Source organism: Palaemon carinicauda, chromosome 6 (genome assembly GCF_036898095.1).
Source record: "Palaemon carinicauda isolate YSFRI2023 chromosome 6, ASM3689809v2, whole genome shotgun sequence".
Classification (NCBI taxonomy): domain Eukaryota; kingdom Metazoa; phylum Arthropoda; class Malacostraca; order Decapoda; family Palaemonidae; genus Palaemon; species Palaemon carinicauda.
The window spans coordinates 15,799,645-15,822,324 of NC_090730.1; the positions used below are offsets into that span (position 1 = coordinate 15,799,645).

The following is a 22,680-nucleotide window of genomic DNA, read 5'->3' on the forward strand; positions in this document are numbered from 1 at the left end:
TAATGCTGGCGGAAAGGAAGGTACACAGTTGTTCCCTTTTCTTCAACACCCCTGATACAAATAACGACGCTAGCTCACCCGATCCATCTCTGATGGCCTTATCCATGCAGGACATTATTAGCATGGCAGAATCTTTGTCCGCAGGAGAGGTTTTCTTGCTGAGGGCCCCCAGGCACCAGTCGAGAAAGTTGAACATTTCAAATGCTCTGAACAACCCTTTCAGTAAATGATCCAGGTCTGAGAAGGTCCAACAAACCTTCGAGCGTCTCATAGCAGTTCTCCGAGGCGAGTCCACCAGACTTGAGAAGTCAGCCTGGGCAGAGGCAGGTACTCCTAAGCCTGGTGCTTCCCCTGTGGCATACCAAACGCAACCTTTCGAAGCGAGCTTCGTTGGAGGGAACATGAAGGAAGTCTTGCCAAGGTGTTGTTTAGACTGCAGCCACTCCCCTAAGATCCTTAAAGCCCTCTTGGAGGATCTAGCTAGGACAAGCTTAGTATAGTTGGACTTAGCTTGTTGTACGCCCAGCGAAAACTCAGATGGTGGAGAGCGGGGAATAGCAGAGACGAAGTGGTCTGGGTAAATCTCCCTGAGTAGAGCCAAGACCTTACGAAAATCAATCGACAGTGGAGAAAGCTTAGATTCGTCCACGTCTGATGAGGGATCAAGGTGTGCCTCCTCATCATCCGACACCTCATCAGCAGAGGGTAGCGAAGCGATCGGACCAGAATGCTGAACCGCAGAGTCAGAACGGGTAGGAACAATAACAGTGGTTTCCTCTTCCAGTAACTGTTGAGGGAAAACCTGAGGCTCAGACTGCAAAGGCTGAACAACAGACGAAGCAGAAGGCAGGCGCATGGGTGAAGGAGGTTGACTCCTAGCAAGAGAGGTTGAACCCAAGGATTGCACAAGCTGAGCGGAGGACGGAGGCGGAGTAGTCCGTTCCTGTTCCTGTGAGATGAGCGGAGCATGATGAGGTTGAGGCTGCGCAGAACAAGGTAAAGTTCTCGCAAGCTGAGGCTCCTGAGGCGCAAGTCCAGGGTGTAGAGGAGCTTGCCTTGAGGAGGGTTGAGCTCGCTGCAGCGATGGCTGAGCAGACAGACTCACGGAGGGGAGAGGTTGTTGTACCCCAACCGAGAGTTGCACCACTGGTGGAGCAGCAAGGGGAGGCGGAGGAAGAGTGGAATAACTCTCCTGATCCCAAAGCAAGGGTTGCCTTAAAGAAGGCTGAGGCTGAACACCACTGGGAACAGCGAACTCCGAAAGTGGCTCAACATCGTACGCCTGGCAGATGGTGCTGCGACCAGGCGGAGCAAGTGCAGGCGGGGCGAGCACAGGCGGAGCGAGAACAGGCGGAGGGAGTGTAGGCGGAGGAGGAGGTGCAACACTCTCAGCCCGACACTCACGCATCAAGTCCGAAAGCTGAGCTTGCATGGACTGAAGCAGGGTCCACTTGGGATCGGCAGAAACGATAACAGACTGAGGTAAAGTCACAGTCGGGCTCTGTTTTGGCAGAACCTTACTCCTCTTGGGCGGAGTACAGTCGACAGATGACTGAGGCGAGTCAGAGCTGAGCCAATGACTGCAACCTGGCTGAGCACTCGCGGACTGGACTCTACGTTTAAGCGGTCTCGAGACCTGAGACCAACGTTTCTTCCCTGCTAGTTGATCAGCGGACGAGAATAAGACGGGCTCAATCGTCTGCAGGTGGGAGTGACGGTCTAAGGAAGACACGCCCGCAACCACCGAGGATAGTTCTGTGCGCCTAACAAGGCCTGTCGAACCCTTAAGCCCTTCGACATTGCTTCTCCCCTGGGCATGGGAGCTTGCAAGAGGTCCCGGACTGGGAGGACGACTGGCTCGCACAGAAAAAACCTCACGCACCACACTGGCACCACTAGCACTTGGCACTGCACCGACACTAGCACTCGTCACAGCACTGGCACTAATACCACCCACTGCACTCTTGACCTTCAGTTCTTTAACTTCGGCCATCAGAGACTTATGGTCACTAACCACTGATTCTACTTTATCGCCTAAAGCCTGAATAGCACGCAAAACAACTGACATATCAGGCGGAGGGCACACAGTAGGTTCGGGGGTAGCCACTACAGGGGTAGGAAAAGGTAGGGGATCATGAGGTGAGGAAAACATAGAAGAGTGAGAAGAACTTCTCCTAACTCTACCTCTCTCTAACTTAGATGAATATTTTAAAAGACGGACAAATTCCAATTCCGAAAGTCCGGCGCATTCCTCACATCGATTTTCTAATAGACAGGGCCTGTCCCTACAGTCAGAACAAGCGGTGTGAGGATCTACCGAGGCCTTCGGAATACGCCTATTGCAAGACCTACATCGTCTATGGGAGGGGGCTTGCGAAACGTCAGACATCTTGTTTCAAAGAGTTAGCCAAAGGGTGATCCAAAAACAAGCAAAATTCGTTAACCGTTATATCAGTATTATATAAAAGCTATCTAGCTAATATAAGAAGGATTCCAGTAAAGCGACAGCCGTTAATCTGAGAGAATACTTCACCAAATATCCGTGAATAAACTCGAAGACCATAAGCGTATCCCAGAACGTCTAGCCGGAAGCACGACAGAGGAATAATTGAGGAGGTGTCAACAACAAATGATTGAGTACCTGGCCACAGGTGGCGCTGGTAAGTACACCCCCTTCTAGTATTGTGATAGCTGGCGTATCCCTCCATAGAATTCTGTCGGGCAACGGAGTTGACAGCTACATGATTATCGGGTAAGTTTAATATTGAAAAATTAACAATTCCTGTGATTAAAGAAATGAAGTGAGTGATTGGTTTTTGGTGAGAGTGGGACTGAGACAGGGATGTGTGATGTCACCGTGGTTGTTTAACTTGTATGTTGATGGAGTGGTGAGAGAGGTGAATGCTCGAGTGCTTAGACGAGGATTGAAACTGGTAGACGAGAATGACCATGAATGGGAGGTAAATCAGTTGTTGATTGCGAATGATACTGTACTGGTTGCAGACGTGGAAGAGAAGCTTGGCCGATTAGAAACAGAATTTGGAAGGGTGTGTGAGAGAAGGAAGTTGAGAGTTGATGTGGGTAAGAGTAAGGTTATGAGATGTACGAAAAGGGAAGGTGGTGCAAGGTTGAATGTCTTGTTGAATGTAGAGTTACTTGAGGAGGTGGATTAGTTTAAGTACTTGGGGTCTGTTGTTGCAGCAAACGGTGGAGTGGAAGAAGATGTACGTCAGAGAGTGAATGAAGGATGCAAAGTGTTGGGGGCAGTTAAAGGAGTGGTAAAAAATAGAGGGTTAGGCATGAATGTAAAGAGAGTTCTGTATGAGAAAGTGATTGTACCAACTGTGATATGTGGATCTGAGTTGTGTGGAATGAAAGTGACGGAGAGACAGAAATTGAATGTGACTGAGATGAAGTGTCTAAGGAGTATGGCTGATGTATCTCGAGTAGATAGGGTTAGGATCGAAGTGGTGAGTGTGAGAACGGGTGTAAGAAATGAGTTAGCAGCTAGAGTGGATATGAATGTGTTGAGGTGGTTTGGCCATGTTGAGAGAATGGAAAATGGATGTCTGCTAAAGAAGGTGATGAATGCAAGAATTGATGGGAGAAGTACAAGAGGAAGGCCAAGGTTTGGGTGGATGGATGGAGTAAAGGAAGCTCTGGGTGATAGGAGGATAGATGTGAGAGAGGCAAGAGAGCGTGCTAGAAATAGGAATGAATGGCGAGCGATTGTGACACACTTCCGGTAGGCCCTGCTGCTTCCTCTGGTGCCTTGGATGACCACGGAGGTAGCAGCAGTAGGGGATTCAGCATTATGAAGCTTCATCTGTGGTGGGTAATGTGGGAGGGTGGGCTGTGCCGCCCTAGCAGTACCAGCCGAACTCAGTTGAGTCCCTTGTCAAGCTGGGAGGAACGTAGAGGGGAGACGTCCCCTTTTTTGTTTCATTTGTTTAATGTCGGCTACCCCCCAAAATTGGGGGAAGTGCCTTGGTATATGTATGTAAAGACCCATTAACAATTCCTATGATTAAAGAACAATTAGTTGTTTTCATTTACTGTACAATGATTTGAGAAAGCAGACAATGAACTTTTTACATAAAAAACTGTAGGTATATGACTGTCATACTCATTTCATGTGGTCATATTATTTTCATATAAATCCTATTTGATCAGTTAAAAAGTGAAACTTTTTATAAACAAAGCGAATTGATTTCTACCTCTCAGATCCAAAATACCATTCTAGTCTGCCTCATCTGTTAATTGTTCTGTACATTTGAAAATAACTTAACAAGATTGTAAAGTGAAAAAAAAAAAGTCTTGAATTATTTTTCAACCATTACATGACAAATTTGTACTCAAGATATTTCTCAGACGTTTCACATATTTTTGTCAAACAACAAAGAAAATCTGTTATGTCGTCTTACTCGACTTTGCGTCGGTTTCTATGTCATACAACGACAATTAAGTAATGTACTGTACTTAACATAGAAGCTTATTAATTCATCTAGTTTTTAAATAATAGAGTTTATAAGGACTTTTCTCTGTTCAGTATGAGCATAGGGAACACGAGTCACTTTATAATGCGAAAAATCCTACCTACGTCATAATTCGACTTATGTCAGATATCTTGGAAGCAATTACCAACATATGGTTGGGTAATACTATAAAATTGTCAGATAAAAACTTCAAGTAAGTCAAGCTAAAACATCTTGAATTAAATTAATCTTAAAGGAATGCTTTACCCATGATGTTACTACAAATGATTGTGAAAGAATTGAGTATTGGGTGTAATTCCAAGGAATAATTACTTACAATCATCACAGTTTTAGTCAACTAAATTTCTGATCCAATACTGTCTTCTTCCTGATCAACAGTAATTAATCTGAAAACCTACATATTCCCCAACTGACTCACGATTTGCCAATAGCTACTTGGATACTTTTTCATATGCCAGCCACACTGTTCACAGCACTCTCTCACTTTTCTGAATACCTAATCTCATGGACTGCCCAGTTACACTTAATTTACTTCATTCACATCCCTCCAGCATATTTCACTCATGCAGTAAAGATCTTATTGAAACATCAAATTACCTCAGTAAATGATCACCTTGATTATTGACATGGTTATACACACCAATGGATAGTGTTTACAAAAGGAACATTACTTCAAGTACCTTTACTTGTCTATCAGAGGATAAAAGTGCTTCTATTCAGCCAGCACCAATTTTTCCTTTTTCCGGTGTTTTTTATCGTTGTTTGTTTTACTATTATAGATCTTTTGGGAGATAAGCTACAGTCAAGTTATAAAGGGTTAATAATCACCAATGATTGACAGCAATTATGCTTCCCATTTTTACTGCTGTTGGTCGAGAGACTATATTTTACCCCATTACAAAAATGCAACACTACAGTATTCTGTTAATTACAAGCATGGAGTACCTAAAGGTATATCAACACTGTTCTGCTCATTAAATAGTGGTAAGACATTACTTTTTAATTTATATATACTGCCTCTTTTTATCTTTTCTTTGTTGATATTCCCATTCACTCTAAAAAATTCACACAAATTATATTAACAGACCTAAACCATTAATTTTCTTTTATAAAATAAAACCATTATCACCACCTACATCAGCTTATTTACAATGGATATCAATCAGAGTGCACATATATAAAAAAATTAGCCTTTCAAACAAAATAACAGAATTTGGCCCTCACCATAAGTATATTGGTAAAATTTCCAATTGACCTCAAATATGAGCAAGAATCTACAGCTTTTAAACTAATTTCGTGGAATTAAACCAAGGTATTATTCAATAAAATAATTTAATAGATTAACCAAACCATATAAAGATCCATTTTCAAAATAAATAAGCTAGAATGCTTTGCTAGCAGTAAGCAGTACACACAACTATTCCTCCTCTTCTAACTCTTGTGTTACTGCTTTTCTCTTGGGAAACAAAGCCCATTTCATATAATAATAAGTAATATCTTTGTATTAGGATAAAAAAACTTTGTTTTCAAAGAAAGTTTAAACCATTACTTTAGAAATGTCAAGTCTCTACTTGAGGAAAATTTTATTGGTAACAAATACTCTTTCTGATATATAATTCCTAGTGAATGCTTTTAGCTTTCAAGCTAAAATATACACAGATACTTAGTTAATTCTTGGTTGCAAGGGCAAACACAATGTGTCTGCACTATTGGTGCATTCATTTATTTGTATGCATTCTATCCTTCGGTAATAGAATAAAATACATACAGAAAGAGTATAGGCACAGTAGTATGCACGCAAATATGAAAATCATCAGCAGTTAATTCTCTAGGGTATAAAGAAGAGGATATAATCTATGCACTGTACTGTATTCTGACTTATGTTTATCTACCAACAATACTGATAAACAGTAAATGGTAGATTTAAGGATAAAAATATTCATAAAACAGATACAGGTGAGAAAGATCTACACAGACAGTCATTAGCTTGTTGTTCTATGATGCAAGAAAGCCTAGACACAGACTGTTCCAACATTCATTTCATTGTCTGGAATGTACAGTACAGTACAGGGGGTATCTCTGTTTGGTGGAAGGGTCCACTGACCATGTGCTTTAGAATAGGTCAGAGGATAAAATCACATAATTGATTGCATTTTCAATGCCATCAGGTAAGTTCAATTAAGTTGAAATGAACCTATAAAGTGGGCAATGGAAGCTGAATCTTATGGATAATACCATATTTAAATTGCAAAGTGGGCAATGGAAGCTGAATCTTATGGATAATATCATACTCAAATTGCAAAGTGGGGAATGGAAGGGGAATTTTATGGATAATATCATACTCAAATTGTAAAGTGGGCAATGGAAGCTGAATCTTATGGATAATATCATATTCAAACTGCTGGTATTCAATAGCAAATGGCTAAGCAGACTAATTTTCCAAACAGTAACAGTCCCATGGATATGCGAATTAATCCAGTCAGTCGTAGCGTCTTTCAGTTTTATGATAAAAAAGTAATTATCATGTAATGTTCCACAATTAATGCTATTCCTCTTCTATAGCTACCATATAGTTTATTTGTTTAGACCCTTTCATTCCCATTTGTCTTATGGTTTTTGTCTATTTTCATTTTTAGTCAAACAAGCTGGAATAAAATCTTCATAAAGAATTAACCTCAGAAATAATCACTTTTAAGAAAGAAAAGTCAAGCTTAAATACAAAAGTGATACCTGCAAAATATAACAAATTATAAATGTAATTTGGACTTTTCCTAGCTTATACAAACCTGAATCCCTTAAAATAAGTTCAGGCCTTCAGTGGCGCTAGAACAGCCATTGAATCATTAACAAGGTAGTTGGTTAACAATAGGAGGCACAAGATGGGAAGCACCGACCAACCACCCATCACAGAATACCCACTTTTGCCCTTAGGCCTAGGACTGAGAGGGGTGGTTGAGGTGGGAAATTTAACATACAGGACTCAGGTTTCTATAGCTAGCAAAAATACAAATTATTCTGAAAATGATTTATTTGTTGCTGCTCACATACAAACATATAATATTTAAAATGGGGAGACTCACTGATTGGTGGGAGGAAGTTAGTATTATAATACTGTACAGGTATCTCTCTCCCTAACAGGGAGATGGTGTTGGCAGTGTCAGTTCGAGTACATTAAGAGAAATGCTTGGTGAAACACCAACATTTCCTCCCCATTCCCAGGAGAATGGAGGAGTTAGCTTCTTGTATAACTCACCACATCAGGCATGTGATCACAGAGTAACAATTATGGCTGCTTAATCCCCTTGACACCAAAACAAAAGAAAAAAGATAGAAGATAGTCATTCTACCTCTCCCTGAAACTTACGTTGAATGCATTACCCTAGACGGGATGTATTCTAAGTCCCATGAGGGAACAGGGATTGCTACACAACTACTGAGTAGCCCCTTCAAGACTCAAGGAAAAGGGTCCAAGGGTCTGTGGGCAATATCCGTAAAGCAAAGGGACTCATCTTCAGCTCCAAATACGCTGACAGGTAAACCAGATGACAACTGACCGGGCTATGTTTGAGAGTTCTTACTTGAGACAGCAGAGGTATACATTAATGAAAGTCGCATTTGCCTCAAGAAGTCAGAAAGAACAGTATCTGGGTACTTTCTTCTTGTTTCTGCTGGGGCTAATGAGAAGGTTACAACACTCACACATCCTCAAGTAGCACTGCAGTGACCTGATATAATACTAGGCAACTTTGTGTCGACTGACACAAAGGGATATGATCTATATTGTCTGTGATCTGCTGAAAAGTGCTCTGCCTGGAAAGATACGTTCCCTTCAACGTTCTATCTCAGGACTTGCCTGAGAACTAGCAGAATGGCCCACCAATAGACTTGGTGGACATAGCAGTGTCCCACGGAAGGAACCAGGATGGTGAACGAACACATTCCACTCCCCCTAAAGAGTGAATATACTCGATCCCTGGAAGGACAATTCCCTGCTACTGGTAGTCTAGGATGTCAGATGTAAAATAGTCCTGAGGAAATGGTCATAGGGTGGCTCCCAGGGTGCTGGTGATGGTGCATATAAAACCGCTCACCTGCATCATGGGCTGGGCTGTTGATTGGTGTATGTAGGGCCTCTAAACTGCAGTCTTAGGCTGTTCTGGTAATAGGTGCATGTGGGACCACTCACTTCAACCACTGTCATAGTGGTAGCTTTCACACTAGGGTCTCACTCCAACTGACAGACTCAAGGAATCGGCTTGCTGCTAAGATACATTACTCCCTATGGATGGAGGACAAGGATGCTCCTTCTATTCACAGCAGGAATAAGGAAGGTGTGTGAAACACTTCAACTTTGCCTGGCTTATATAATCAGCGTTGAGTCACATCCGAGACCATTTACCTGCATCCAATCCAAGGAAAAACTGTCATACCAGGATCCACCTGACAAAATAATTAGGAATGGCCCTTGGGTGAGATCTGTCCAAACTTCCCAAAGGAGAAGTGTGTTAGCTAGAATTCCCAAGGATTTTTTTCCGAGAGGCCTCCAACTTGACTATTAATGATGCTCCTTCCTTCAAAGAAGTATCTGAAGAAGAGAATAGGAGAGGAAAGTAGGAATTGGTATGGGAGGAAGAAGGGAGAGCAAACTCATTCTTGTCCCCTTGCTGACAGTTCTTCTTTGTTAACATGAGAGGTTCAGAAGTTCGTACTGATCAGGAACAGATGCACTACCTCTCCAAGTTTCCTAGTATGAATACTGTACTGTATAAAGAAAATTTCCATTCAAACAGCATTTCCAGGTATATTATTAGTCCTTTACTCACAGATAAGATCACTCTCGTAATCAGAGGTGAAGTAGTCTCGATCTCATCCTGGAAAGACACTGAAGACATTACTACAAGCGGCCTAACAATAAACACTCAGGTGGATAATTGTGTAAACACCTTAGGAATGAATTAGATGCTTCCAGAATTACCTAAAGCCAATATGCAATAAAAGTAACTTGTGTCACCAAAAGCATGCATTCTTAATCTTTGGAGGCCAAGTATGAAGCAAAAGTTCCACCTGAACGCAGCCAGACAAGTACCCGTTCAGCCGGGAGGAATTTGGACTCGTGCTCCGTCCCAACAACAACTTGTTAGAGCTAACAGAAGAGGACTGGGGAAGATTGTAAAAGACTTCAAATACAAAAATTCCACAATCGTCCTACCTCTGTTGAATGTATAGAAATGGAACCTGGAAGGAAGGTATGAGATGGATTTGGATGGAAGAGGGAAATAAAATACAGTACTAGATAAGGTATCCCCCCTACTGTCATCAGGGGACATACCTCTGAATCACTCCCCCCCTCCTTCTTCTTCCTCCTAACACCCTTCCTGGACTGAGCATGGACAAAGAAGCTGGTGGTGATCATTGATGAGATTTGAAGAAGGCTCAGACTTTCCTCAAAACCCAAGCCAGTCTCCCTCGAAAAACCAGAGCCCTTGAGGGATAACGGGTGGTGAAGAAGAATACTTAAGCACAGCATCCTTTTCCACCTCTACCTCAACATCACCCTTCTGATGGGTAGACCAAAGTGGCTATTTTGTGACAGGCGGGTGGGTGGGCCCTCTTGCACCACCTGTTGGTAACCAACTACCTTGTTAAGATTCAGTGACAGTTCCAACGCCGCTAAAGACATATCTTTATTCTAAAGGGCAAAAGGTTTGTAATGCATATGAACAAACATTATTCTCAACAGAGAATATGTTACAGTCAGATGAGAAAATTTAGTAGTAATAAAGCACAAAAAAATATACTGTACAGTAGTTACCTGCCTCTCCCTCCAGGAGAAATAAACAAATTAGAATGTTGAAAGACTATCTCTTATTGTTCTCGTACCTTGTTAAGGACCTTAGAATAAAACAATAACATATTTCAACATCACATAAGGTCAACATAAAGACAATTTCAAAATCACATCCCCATAAGATAAATCCTTGTCCATATTATACCACGATTATTTAATACCTGACCTGGTCTTATTTTGGGCATGGTCAAGTCAGTGATCATTTATTTCCAATCTCACTCATTTTAGGACATGGTAAGTCAGTAACCAATCATTTTCAATCTTCATGACTACAAACCTGGAACAGAATCTTTCAAATAGGGTATCCGAGCCTCTAGGAGTCTGTACTAGAATAAGAACTATAGAAAAATGTCAAGCAAATAAAAAGGATGAGTAGTCACCTCCATTTTAAAAACTGCAGTACATTCATCACTTATTAATCCTCCAAATAACAGTCATCTCAGCTATGCATTCAAGACCCTGAGGGGTCGAAAGCAAACTGATGAAAGGCACAATCCTACTTCTACTTACTATTTAGGGTTACTTGGCAGAATAACATAAACTGTTATTGATGCCTCTGTGATAGTTTAATTATGTAATACAAACCACAATTTTTAAAAAGTATTTTGTACTTTTCCTAACTATACAAACCTAACAAGAAGCGAAGAAAGTCACCGTCCATAACCTGTGCCCCAACTATGATGTTGCTTGGAGGCTAACCATAGCCGTAGCCTCCACATTTACCAACTCTAAGGCCAAGAATATGGTCATTTGTATCCGAAGTCTATATAATACACTTCAAGGTGTTGAGGTCAATACAACTGCATATACTGGCAGAGGGGAAGGACCAGAGTCCTCTCTAAAGTAAAAGTTGAGTGGCTCGCACAAAGCAAGTTCCTTTTGTCGAAGACTTGCAGATCTGCACAGTCTTTTGCTTCCCTAGCCAGGCTTGACCAGGGAAGTCCCAAAGCTGTTTTAGCTCCTTAAGGAATCTCAAAGAGCTTTTTGACTGCCATCTTCAAACTTTTATTTGGCACTTTTGTTGGCTCCCCTAAGCCGTTAACCTGCCTGATAATGGCCAAGAGTTTCAGAAAAGCTGAATCCGATACAGTCTTTTGCCTCTCTTGTGGCAGAGCCCGGGTCCAATGTTGAAGAGTTTATTGCCTTAAGAGACTCCTTACCTATCGAAGGTGGGAGTGAATCATCGGCATCTTAAAAAGGTCTGTGAGATCTTGATGTCCTCTCCAGTCCCAGTACCATACTCAGACGATACTTTGTAGATCCATCTATGTAAAAGACTTCCCTTGTTCCAGTGCTAGCCTTGAGCTACAAAGTGGAAGCTAGCACTTCTGAAGGGCTAGCACAATTACTCTAGGAAGAATTTCAAACTACTGTGTCCTCGATTTGCGTGACACCTGGTAGCTACACGTGCTCTAGATACGTTTCCCTCTTGATTGGTTTGCTTGTTCCATAAAATCTTGTGGAGAACGATCTCTGTTCTTCCTCCATATTCTGAAATATTTCCAGTGTGCACACATGCTATCTGAAGGAGGGGAACAAAGTGGAAAGCCTGTCCTGTAAAGACAGCTCTTTAGAGAAGTTTGTTCTCTAGCTGAGTATCTACTGTACTGGCGTACTCCCTCCTACGACTTGAAGTAATATGCTCAGGAATACCAAATCTCGCAATCCATCCTGATAGTAAGGTAGATGTACACGAGGTGGACGTTGCAGTTTGCATGCCAGTGAAGTTTCCTCTTCTGAAGACTTTGCCATGGTGGAAGATACACGCTGAAGGGTTATTGTAAACCAAAGCATGTCTTGATGTGAGTGCTCATTTGAAAGATCTTTTTTCTCTAACAGAATGTGCCTCCAAGGGTGAGTACACTTGGGTAGGAGAGATCTCCCTAATGGGAAGGCAAGGATGTGTGTAAGCAGAAGATGCGCTAACTAAAGAGTGCGCTACAGAATTTAATGTCTCCTGGAACTGAAGACCGTATTAGTATCATCCCTTATGCATTCCTAGGAGAGTGTTGTGTTCAGAGTTAATCCCAAAAGTTAAAGAAGAAACTTTTAAAGTCACGTTTGCTTAACTGTTGACAAGGAAACCATCATAAAAATGCTAGAAAGAAAGTAGAGTAAATAAAAGCAATGAAACTTCAGCCAGTGGAAGAACAACTGTTCTCACTAATGGCCGACTTCCAAGTGAGTGCTCAGCGAGTAAACACAGGGGGGTGGGGGGGGGGGGGCCTTCCCTGCTCCTGGCCAGTAACTACCAGCCACCTGTTTACATCTTGTTATAAAAGTTTAATTACCATGTTCCCCAACTTCACTTATATCCTATCCTATGTAAAGGACGAAGATCTACATTTGCGCCACAACAAAACTTTTGCTTCCTTGAATGAACTACTGTATGTCTAAGCTAGCATACACAATATAAGTAAACTAACAGGTTTGTACATCTGATAACATCCATAATAATAAATTATTGTACTGCAGTAGAGTACACTTTTACAGATAAACTAGTTAAGTAAATTTCATTGTTCATAAGCTATAAAAAAAATCTATACAGAACTGCAACTTCTACGACAAGCGCTGAACACATACACAACACGGTTTCACAAAATTACAATCTCCTCTGGAGGCAAAAATCACTCAAAAGCTAGCAATAACTGGACATATATAAGGATGAAAAGCAGCAATAATCACAAAAGCTCATCTACAATGTCTAGAAATCAACAAATTAGCTAAATATTCAAGCTTAACTAAGGTGATTTGATACATTACATTTAATTCCTCTCTTGCTGCCATCATGTGTAGGGTACCAAGAGCTTTCGGATGCTGTTACCGATTTCACCAAAGACGTAACCTTGAAGGATCATTCATTTTCACAGCCAGTAACTCCTGTTCAGAAGCACCAATACAAAACATTCCTGATCCTGAGGAATTTGAGAGGTGCAAGAGACAGCTCAGTATGAATGAACCCCACTTCAATATTTTCTGAAAATAAAAAAAGGGAAGAAAATACTGTTGTTAATTTCTTTTTAGCAATGTTCTATAACCATGATATTAATAAACTGAGACAAACACTAATGAATGATTACATGCTGTGGTCTGGGTGCCTTTTACACAATGTTATTGAATGATACTGAAAAATTACAATTTTGGAAATAACTTGTATTTTTCCTAACCATACAAACCTGAAGCTCTATACTATTAAGATACAGTATATATCGGCGACAGCTGAAACAAGCCGTAAAACTTTTAGCGAGGTGTAACTACCCTCCGCTAGTTAGCGGGGAATAAGGACTAACCACCCCACTCACACATGCAGTAGCCAACACAAGCCACTTGGGGTAAGTGATGGCAGGTCAATATGTATAAAGAGCTTCAGATTTGTATAGTTAGGAAAAATACAAATTACTTCCGAATCTGTCATTTGTTCCAGCACCAAATACAAAAATTTCAGCTCTTTACTATGGAGAATCATGTTTAGGTGGGTGGGAGTACAAGACCAACTGGATGGTCACTGACTTGGGGTGCGTTAGCTGTGAAAAAGCGTAACCTATCACCTCCCTAACTCTTAAAGAGAGATAACGGCCTAAGAAATTGTGCGAAAGTGTGAGAACTAAGCACTGTGACTCAGCCAGGTGAGATCTACCCTGGAGCTAGGTTTCTTTCTTACCTGGGCGTTACCCGATTCCTACCTCGCTGCAGGATCGGGGACATAACAAATATAAATACATATATCAGGTTACATAAGGGACAATGATAACTATCTGCAGTCAGAGGAGGTCAGCTTCCAGAGCTCCTTGGATGATCGAGCCCCAAGAGAGAGGAGAACGAAAGACGAAAAGGCTAGTCATCCGCACATTCATACTAGACTTGCAGCCAAGTAACACCTGCCCTCAATCGACTGCTATTTGTCCTACAAGGGAGCTGAGGTGTTACTAATCACGTTTTGTACAGCCACCACAGGACACATGGAGAATATGTCAAGGATACTGTGGGTTACATCTTGCAGTTAGTGGGCGGTGAATGTTGTTTGACGTTCACACACACTCGCTTGTAATACCTGTCACATTAAAGTTCTTTTTGAATGCCAGGGATGCACTAAAAACGCTGACGTCATGAGCTCTCGGCCTACGGTAAAGAGGGGTTGAGTCCAATCGAGGGGCTCGTTCGACCACTTTCTTGGTGCAGGTAGAGGTTGAGTTCTTTGCAATTCTCCTAAAGCCTGCCAGTACTTATGAATAGTCTATTGACCTGTGGACGAGTTCGGACATTCCATTTCAGGTATTTCCTCAGCGCCCTAACAGGGCATAGTAACAGTTGAGCTGGGTTACATGTAACAGTACGGAGGCTTTCAGTCCGGATGGGCCAAAATCCGCTACAGCCGGATTTTGAGTTTTAGCAATAAACTCCGGGACAAAGTTGAGTGTCACTTGCCCCTACCTCCTTGAATGGTTGACATCATAGGACAGAACGTGTAGCTTGCTGACGCTTTTAGCAGAGTTCGAGGCTAACAGAAAAACCGTCTTTAGAGTCAGGTCACGATCTGAGAAACGACTAAGAGGTTTGTAAGGTACTCCTTTCAGGGATAGCAGTACACGTTCTACATCCCATGGGGACAGTCTGACTTCTGACTTTGGGCATGTGAGCTCGAAACTTCATATGAGGAGAGACAACTCCATTGAGGAGGAAACGTTACCTCCGTTCAGTCTAAAGACAGGGCTTAAAGCTGAGCGATAACCTTTTATCGACAACACTGAGCAATTTTTCCTTCCAAAGGTAAAACAAAAAATCCGCTATCACTGGGATAGTGAAACTGAGGAGAATTACCCCTTCCATGACACCCACGACTCTCGTAAGTATCTTGCCATCCTTCTCGCAACTGGTTGCAAAAAACCTCACACCGTAAGGAGTTGCTGGATAGCTTCCAAACGTGAAGCCGTAACAAAGTTACTGCTCTATGGAACATCTTCACGTATGGTTGTCTGAGTAGATCGGGAAGTGAAGAGAGCTCTCTCAGTGTGAGCAGATGTAGAAGGTCCAGAAATCATTCTGCATGTTGCCACATCAGAGCAATTAGGGTCATCGATAGATCTTGCGATGCCCTTACCTGGTTCATAAGCCTCCTTACTAGGAAGAGGGGAGGAAATGCATAGACGTCCAGATTGTCTCAAGAGTGTTGAAAGGCGCCTTGACAGAATGCCTGGGGATCTGGTACTGGAGAGCAGTTCACTGGAAGTTTCCGGTTGAGGGACGTCACGAATATGTCCATTGTTGGCAAACCCCACAGTCAAGACTTTGTTGGCTATCTGACGATTCAAAGACCACCCGGACCCAACTATTTAAGGCCTCCCGCTCAGTTCGTCAGCCAAGATGTTTCTTTTGCCCCGAATGAAGTGGGCTGAGAGGGCTACCGAGTTGCCTTCCGTCCATCTGATTATTTCCACAGTCAAATGGTAAAGGGGCTGTGAGAAAGTACCTCTTTGTATATTTATTTAAGCCACTACTGTGGTGTTGTTGCTTATCAGCATCACGGAGTGTCCTGAAAGCAGCTGCTTGAAATACTTGAGAGCTAGGAAGGCTGCTCTTATCTCTAGAAGGTTTATGTGGCAGTGTTGCTCGGCCTTGGACCAGTCTGAAGGTCGTGTGCTGCAACAGATGAGCCCCATACCCTTCTTTTGATCCTTCTGTAACAAGCCTCAATTCCAAGGGAGGAGAGAGGTCTACTCCCCTTAGTAGGTTGGTATATGATACCCACCACTCCAGGTATCTCTTCTGCTATGACACTATCAGGACCAGGAGGTCCAGAGTATTTTGTGCTGACACACATCAGAAGGTCTTCAGCTGACACTGGAGAGTTCGAGTACGGAGACAACTGTTGGGTACCAAGGCCTCTAAGGAGGCAAGGTGTCCTAGCAACTTCTGCTAAAGATGTGCTGGCAGTTTGTCTTTACTTTAGAAGAGGGCTTGCTGCTCTTTTCATTCTCACCACTCTTGGTAATTATGGGAAGACTTACCCTTGATTTGCATTGATGTTCATCCCTAAGTATACCAGGTTTTGAGTTGGATGTAGGGAGGATTTCTAGATATTTACCATGATCCCCAGATCTTGGCAAAAGTCGAGAAGCCTGTCTTAATGAAGGAGAAGAGCTTGGGCATCTATGTTGTCTACAGTTTCCCCAGCCAGTTCTGACTAGGGAAGTTCTAAAGCACGTCTTGAGACTTGCAAAGCCCCGAAAAACCTATCAACTGAAGTTTACCTTACCTTAATCGGAGCTCTGGTTGGCTCTTCCAGACCACTGATCTGCCTGATAAGAGTCAGAACCTTAAAAAATCTTCACTCAGAGCCTGGGTCTTTTGCCACTTCCGGAGCAGGGCATAAATCAGGAGCTGAAGGATTGACAGTATCCAATGACTCCTCACCTCTCAGCCAAGCGGGGAGTCATCATGTTCGTAAACTTGTCAGCGGTTTTTATGGAGGCTGCTTCTCCTGTGGTGGTGTAGTGGTTTGTAGATTTAGTAGGGCCTTGATATAAGGGCCCTATAGAGGAGGGAGTATTGGTTACACTTCCTCCATCTCTCCGCCACCCGCTCGACATCTTCCAGCTCAAACAGTAAACTTCCCTCAAAAGTGGAGTTTCTAAGCCTAGACACCTCGGTTAGTGGGACCTTCCGATGGAACTTTTCTGTTCTAGATTCCAAACGCTTGACGATGATGTTCGTCCACAGGTTAACCACCTGGTGGGAGAGGAACTCAATTGTCCTGGTGCCGTACAATAGAAAGGGCTTCATCGACCTCCTTGTGAACCCCTGTGACCAGTCCTCAGTCCTGATCAGGTGGCCCACAGACCCCCAACCACGAAGTAGCCTGCATGGCATACTTCGCGACCTTCTCTTGGTTAATGATCTCAGAAGCCGAGGAGACGGAGAGCCCAGACAGTCTCTCGAAGGCGACTCCTCTGGTTAATGCCTCTACGGAGTGGTCTAGAGGCAGGGATAGAATAGACTTGTTGATAACCTCGTAATAACTCCTCTACTGCACAAAAGGCGGCAAGAGGAGTTTCAAGGAGGAGCGTACTCAGAGTGAGCTAGAGGAGCCGGTAACCTGGGAGACTGCCTTCTTCCGGACACTCTTCAACCCCTTAGACCAAGGCAAAGCTGCACAGGCCCTTGGGGTCTCTGAGTGCCTTAAACATGGTCCAGGACCGTGTCTTTGCCATCTTGAGGGGCTGTCAATGGATCTGACAAGACGGTGATGGCTCTCATGCAGACCAAGACCTGCTTCCGTCAATTTTGGGCTAGCGGTTCTAGATAGGTAGTCGCCCTCAAGGTCGAAATTGTCTTCCACCTCCGAGCTCTCACCCATAGGAGCCCGGGGTGTGTCGAAATTGTCGGGATAGGCTGTCGGAGAGGCGTCTCTTGCTGACATCCTGGAAGGAGAAGCTCCTCTTGACCTCTCTTGCTGAGGTGCAGAAGCTCTTGCCAAGGACTTCGGGATTGTTTTCGAATCCTTCGGCTTCTTACAACAGGGGAGGCATTCCTCCAGAAGAGATGGCATAGAGGCTGACTTCCCTGAGGGGACGTCTGTCCTCTTTGGAAGGAGGAATAACATCTGATTGAATGGTCTTAGGTGGAGGGACCACCTCTATAGGAGTGAGGCAGAAGGAGTCCGTCAGAGAGACCTCTCTATCCTCCGAAGGGGGAGCAGCCTTATCCTCTTCTTTTTCCTAGCTGGGTTCTCATCTCCCCCATTCCTCTTAAGGGGGGAGACAGGAATATCCTGCAAAGAGGGTCTGGATAACACGGACCCTTCAGACCTGTGCCTGGGGTCAGACAGGGTAAAGGACCCGGGGAGGTTTGCTGTTTCCAGGGGGATCCTGGGAGTGCTGGCCATCAACTGTGTGCAGAGGAGAACCCGTCACAGCTAGTCACACTGTCTTAACCAGGTGGGATCCTTCCCACTTAACGTGCTGGCCAGAAAAATCCTTTGAAAGGCTGGCGGCATTAGGTCCAAGCACCTGAAAGGAAGAGTTAACTCTCCTACCTGGTAAGTCTCGCACCAGTCTGACCACTGGGGCCTTTGTTGATCCCTCCAAGTGGCAGGCTGTTGGGCCTTTGAGGATTCCCTCTTGAGGGGGAATGGAATCAGTCGTTCGCCCTGCAGGGGTTCCTTTGGTATTGGCACCGGGCTAATGTACCTGGATGATGTGGACTCTTCTTGGGGGAGTGGAGAATAACAATGTACATCGCGACGGGAATCGTCACTGCGGGGCGAGTTGGTCTGGGACAGGCCAGGAGGGAGAGTCTTGTACTCCCCTCCCCTTGGCGATAGGCACTTGCGTACCTGCTAGTGCCCAGGTGAAGCAATCAGTCTAGGTGATCGAAGCGAGGATGAACAACGAGGTGCTGACAAGCGGCGAGTTGGGGAACACCTAGCTGACGAATGCCGAGGAGATGGCAATCTGCAAGCTCTGGGAGGCACTCGCTGGTCTGACTGGCGCCAATGCGTCTGATGGTAGCAAGACTGACATTGGTTGTCTCGTGAGGGGTGAAGGTCACGCAGCGACAAGTGATGATCACGAACAGCCAGGCGAGACTGACGTTGGTTGTCTCGTGAGGGGTGAAGGTCACGCAGCGACAAATGATGATCACGAACAGCCAGGCGATGGTCACGAGGTGACGGTGTCCGAAGACAAGTGATGAGGAGCCGGTGAGTGATGAGCAGCTGGCGGGTGACGAACCGCTGACGAGAATCTGAAGGCTCAGCACAACAGTCCTTGACAGGATAAAAAAAAACATCTTACTGCAAGGGAGGGAAGAACATCCAGGGTGGCAAGTAGTGATGAACTGAGAAACCTGACGAACCCCAGAGGGAACGTCCGAGCGGTTCCTCCGGAGAGGGAACCTGGTCTAACAGTTAGGGTCGATAAACGTGGGTCTCTTGAATTTCTCGGGAACAGAGTCTCCATGGGGGTTCTGTCTCGCGAATGAGAGGTGACCGCCCGAAGGAGAGACTCACCTCGGACTTTGCTCCACCCAACGGAGGAGTCGGCTCAGCAGGGGGGGGGGGTTTAGCGCTGTCTTCGGCGTCAACAGCAAAGCAGACAGAGCAGCAGCAACTTCAGAGTTGTCAAGGACTGCACTCATCTGCATAGGATCCACCTCCGAGGAACCAGGAGTTTGCTTCCTTTCGGCAACTAGTTGGAGGAGCTCAAGCAACACCTTCCTCAATGGGGCACTAGCCAAGCCCAGCGATAGCCATACCTGAAACAAAAAACTAAAAAGAAGGCGCTCCGGAGGGGAGGGACAGAACTCTTCTGATCAAGCAGGAGCTTCGGGAAGAGATCGGGGGGTAAAAGAAGTACAAGACTGCTTCGAATTGAGGAAGACCTTAAAGGCAATGAATCTCTCCTATACTTCTTTTTGAGCCAACGCCCAAACCTCTCCCACTGAGAGGCAGACCACTCCCGGCACTCACAAAAAGTGTTGTCACGATCACACCGCCGACTTCTACAGGATGGACACAGGTGGTGCGGGTATGTTTCCAGGGAGGACATAAAGGTACCGCAAGAGCGGCCATCAGGTCCAGGACAAGTGTGCATGAGGCGGATATGGAAGAACACAAAAAATCTGAAAAAAAAAAAAAAAAATTATTGCAAACACAAATGGCAAGTCAAAAAACAATGGAGGTAGAGCGTGGAAATTTCTGTTCTCTACCCAAGCTAAAAGCAAAGTGGGTGCTCAGCCCAGGTGTGTGACTGAGTGGGGTAGCCAGTTAACCCCCACTCCAGCTAACTAGCAAATGGGATGGTTATCCCTCACTAAAAGTCTTATGGCTCATCTTCCAGCTACGCCAAAAGTAATATCCCTATAAATAGCGAGGGTTTGCATAGAGTGACGGAACAATGAAAAATTCTAATGTGAAGAAAACAGGTAATTCAAAATCCTAAAAAATACACTGCCAGTATTTCAATTTCATTGAACTATTGGGTCAAGTTACTATGGTAAAAATTTGAGGTGTTTGAAGATTGACAGACGCAAGTCTGTTCAGATATGCCCTTTCTACATGACGTTACCACCAGTCACCTCTACTAGGACTAGTTTGCGGGTGTGTCCGCCATTCTACAAACTTACCCAGAATTGAATAAACCTAAACTGAAAACAAGGAAAATTCACTTTTAATTCATATTTTATATCCCTTAAATGATATTGAGGATGAATTGCACAAAATACTTTAAACCATTAAAGTAGAATCCAAAATCTATTAAAAAATGCACCATTTAGATAAATAAAAAAAATGTTATCTGGTCGTGCATGTAAAATTGAAAACACGAATAAACAATAAAATAAAATTCTATTATGAATGATTAGTGTATATACAGTAACCAATTAATATGAATGACATCGCGCAAATAACATTTTAAACACATGACGTCGCCCATTTATCCAACTGGTTATGGTATGATTTATGCATATCTGCTACTTCTAACTGATTAAATAGTTTCTTGCTAAGATACCAATGATTATTATGTACATGGGGCTTAAAAAAACCAAAATGAGTGATTTGTACCAAGAATAATAGTCAAAAATACATAAAACACAAATAACCCGTTGGATATTTATATGGTTCATGTACATGGTAAGAAATTAAAGTACTGTTATAATATTAAGGTGAAGTAACCTAAAAAGGTACGTAACTTTCATTTACATAGGCTCCAGAGCCAGGCTAAATGTCATTATAGGCTACTGATAAGACAAGGGTGGATAGACCATGTAGGACATTGTATCCTAGAGTAGTTACAGTAAAGTACAGTACTTCAGGCTACCCTGCAGTAGCCTACGGTAGGCTATACAGTACAGTAATGCCTAACCCTACACTCTAACCCTTATAGCAGGATACCCTGCAGTAACCTACAGTAGGCTACACTTACAGGATAGACTGTCCTATCGAATGATTATTTTTCAGGCTGGAGAACAGAGGTACTTAATCAGATAACAAAAATAATCAATTTCAAATCTAAAGACATTTGAATAATACATCATGTAACCAAGGGTTAGAAATGGGTGGTTCCCTCCAATTACAGAAAGGTCAGGTCAAAGGGACGAAGTCTAGGCTAACGAGCATGTGACAGGATAAGCCTCCCACATCAAAGGGAACATCCCACTTCACCTCCAATTAACTGCAAACCCCAGCAACCCAAAATACCACGATGTTTATCAAAAGACAGGTAATAAACAACCTTATCCTAATCAAATACTTACTCTAATAGGGTCCTCCTCCTCCTCACTCCCACTTCTTGAGACTATTCTGAGGAGCCTTAATCCTAAAAAGGCTAGAACCGAGTCGAGAAGGACATTATCCTCGTCTGATAACCAGTGGATAGTATTTTCTAATCAATTCCACCTCGAAATGTTATTTCATCATCTCAGAGACATCAACAACATATCACCTCACTCGAAACCAAAATAATAATCAACCAGACACAACTGATAACAGCGCCATGATCGTCTGTCTCGCTAACTAACTTCAAAACATAACCATAGCAGATATTTTGTATCTTTTTTCAATAATATTTAGGTCATAGATTCATTCAGAATCTTAATATCATTTATTCTTAACATCATTAAGCCATAACACCTTAAAATTTCTCTATACCAGTAATTTGGCGCATTTTGTAGTTTTAAAGTATGGATTTACAGAAAACGGAAATTTTTGGGTTTGGAAGAAAGAAAACGAACAGAGCTCGAGTAATCACGAGCTAGCGGAAATGTGTACAAAAGTACTATCTTCTTTATCATGCTTAGTATCCTCTGTACACACGGCTTACATATTTGCCCTATATAAACAATATCAATTGAAGGGGGAGCATGGATATTTTTTTTATTAAATGTATTGATCCTAGTATGGTGGATTGTAAATATCATTCATTCCATTCGGTGAAGGATTTAGCATTTACTAATAGACTGTCATTTCAATTTTGTCAACTTCATTGAGTAGATATGTTTAATTTTGTGTCGTAATTAAAGGGGAGTGCATTGACCAGATCTCCACTGAAAATAGAAGCAGAGGAAGAAAAAGAAGAAGATGATGATGATGATGATTACTGCCGCTCGGTATCTACGACTCACAATATATAATGTCTTTTGAACACTATCTCTCCCTCTTTTGAGTTCAAGATGGAAAGAATAAAGAAAATAGATGTCAAAACAAGTAAGACTGAGGCCGATTTCGGTAAGAATGTATAATTATGTAATGCTGTCTAACGTGCTGCCGTTCCCAAGTATAGTGGGATATTGAATGAATGAAGTGACTCTCTCTCTCTCTCTCTCTCTCTCTCTCTCTCTCTC

General features: G+C 43.1%; 1 protein-coding gene across 1 annotated transcript in view; it reads right to left on the reverse strand.

Moving 5' to 3' along the window:
* Positions 1-21,858, reverse strand: part of LOC137642877 (uncharacterized) — an 86,310-nt gene extending 64,452 nt beyond the window's left edge. Inside the window, exons 1-2 of the mRNA XM_068375745.1 lie at positions 21,595-21,858; positions 13,108-13,320 (exon numbers count right to left, since the gene is read on the reverse strand). The gene's annotated coding sequence lies outside the window, so the exon portion shown is untranslated. The remainder of the gene's footprint in view (positions 1-13,107; positions 13,321-21,594) is intronic.
* Between the last annotated feature and the right edge of the window lie 822 nt (positions 21,859-22,680).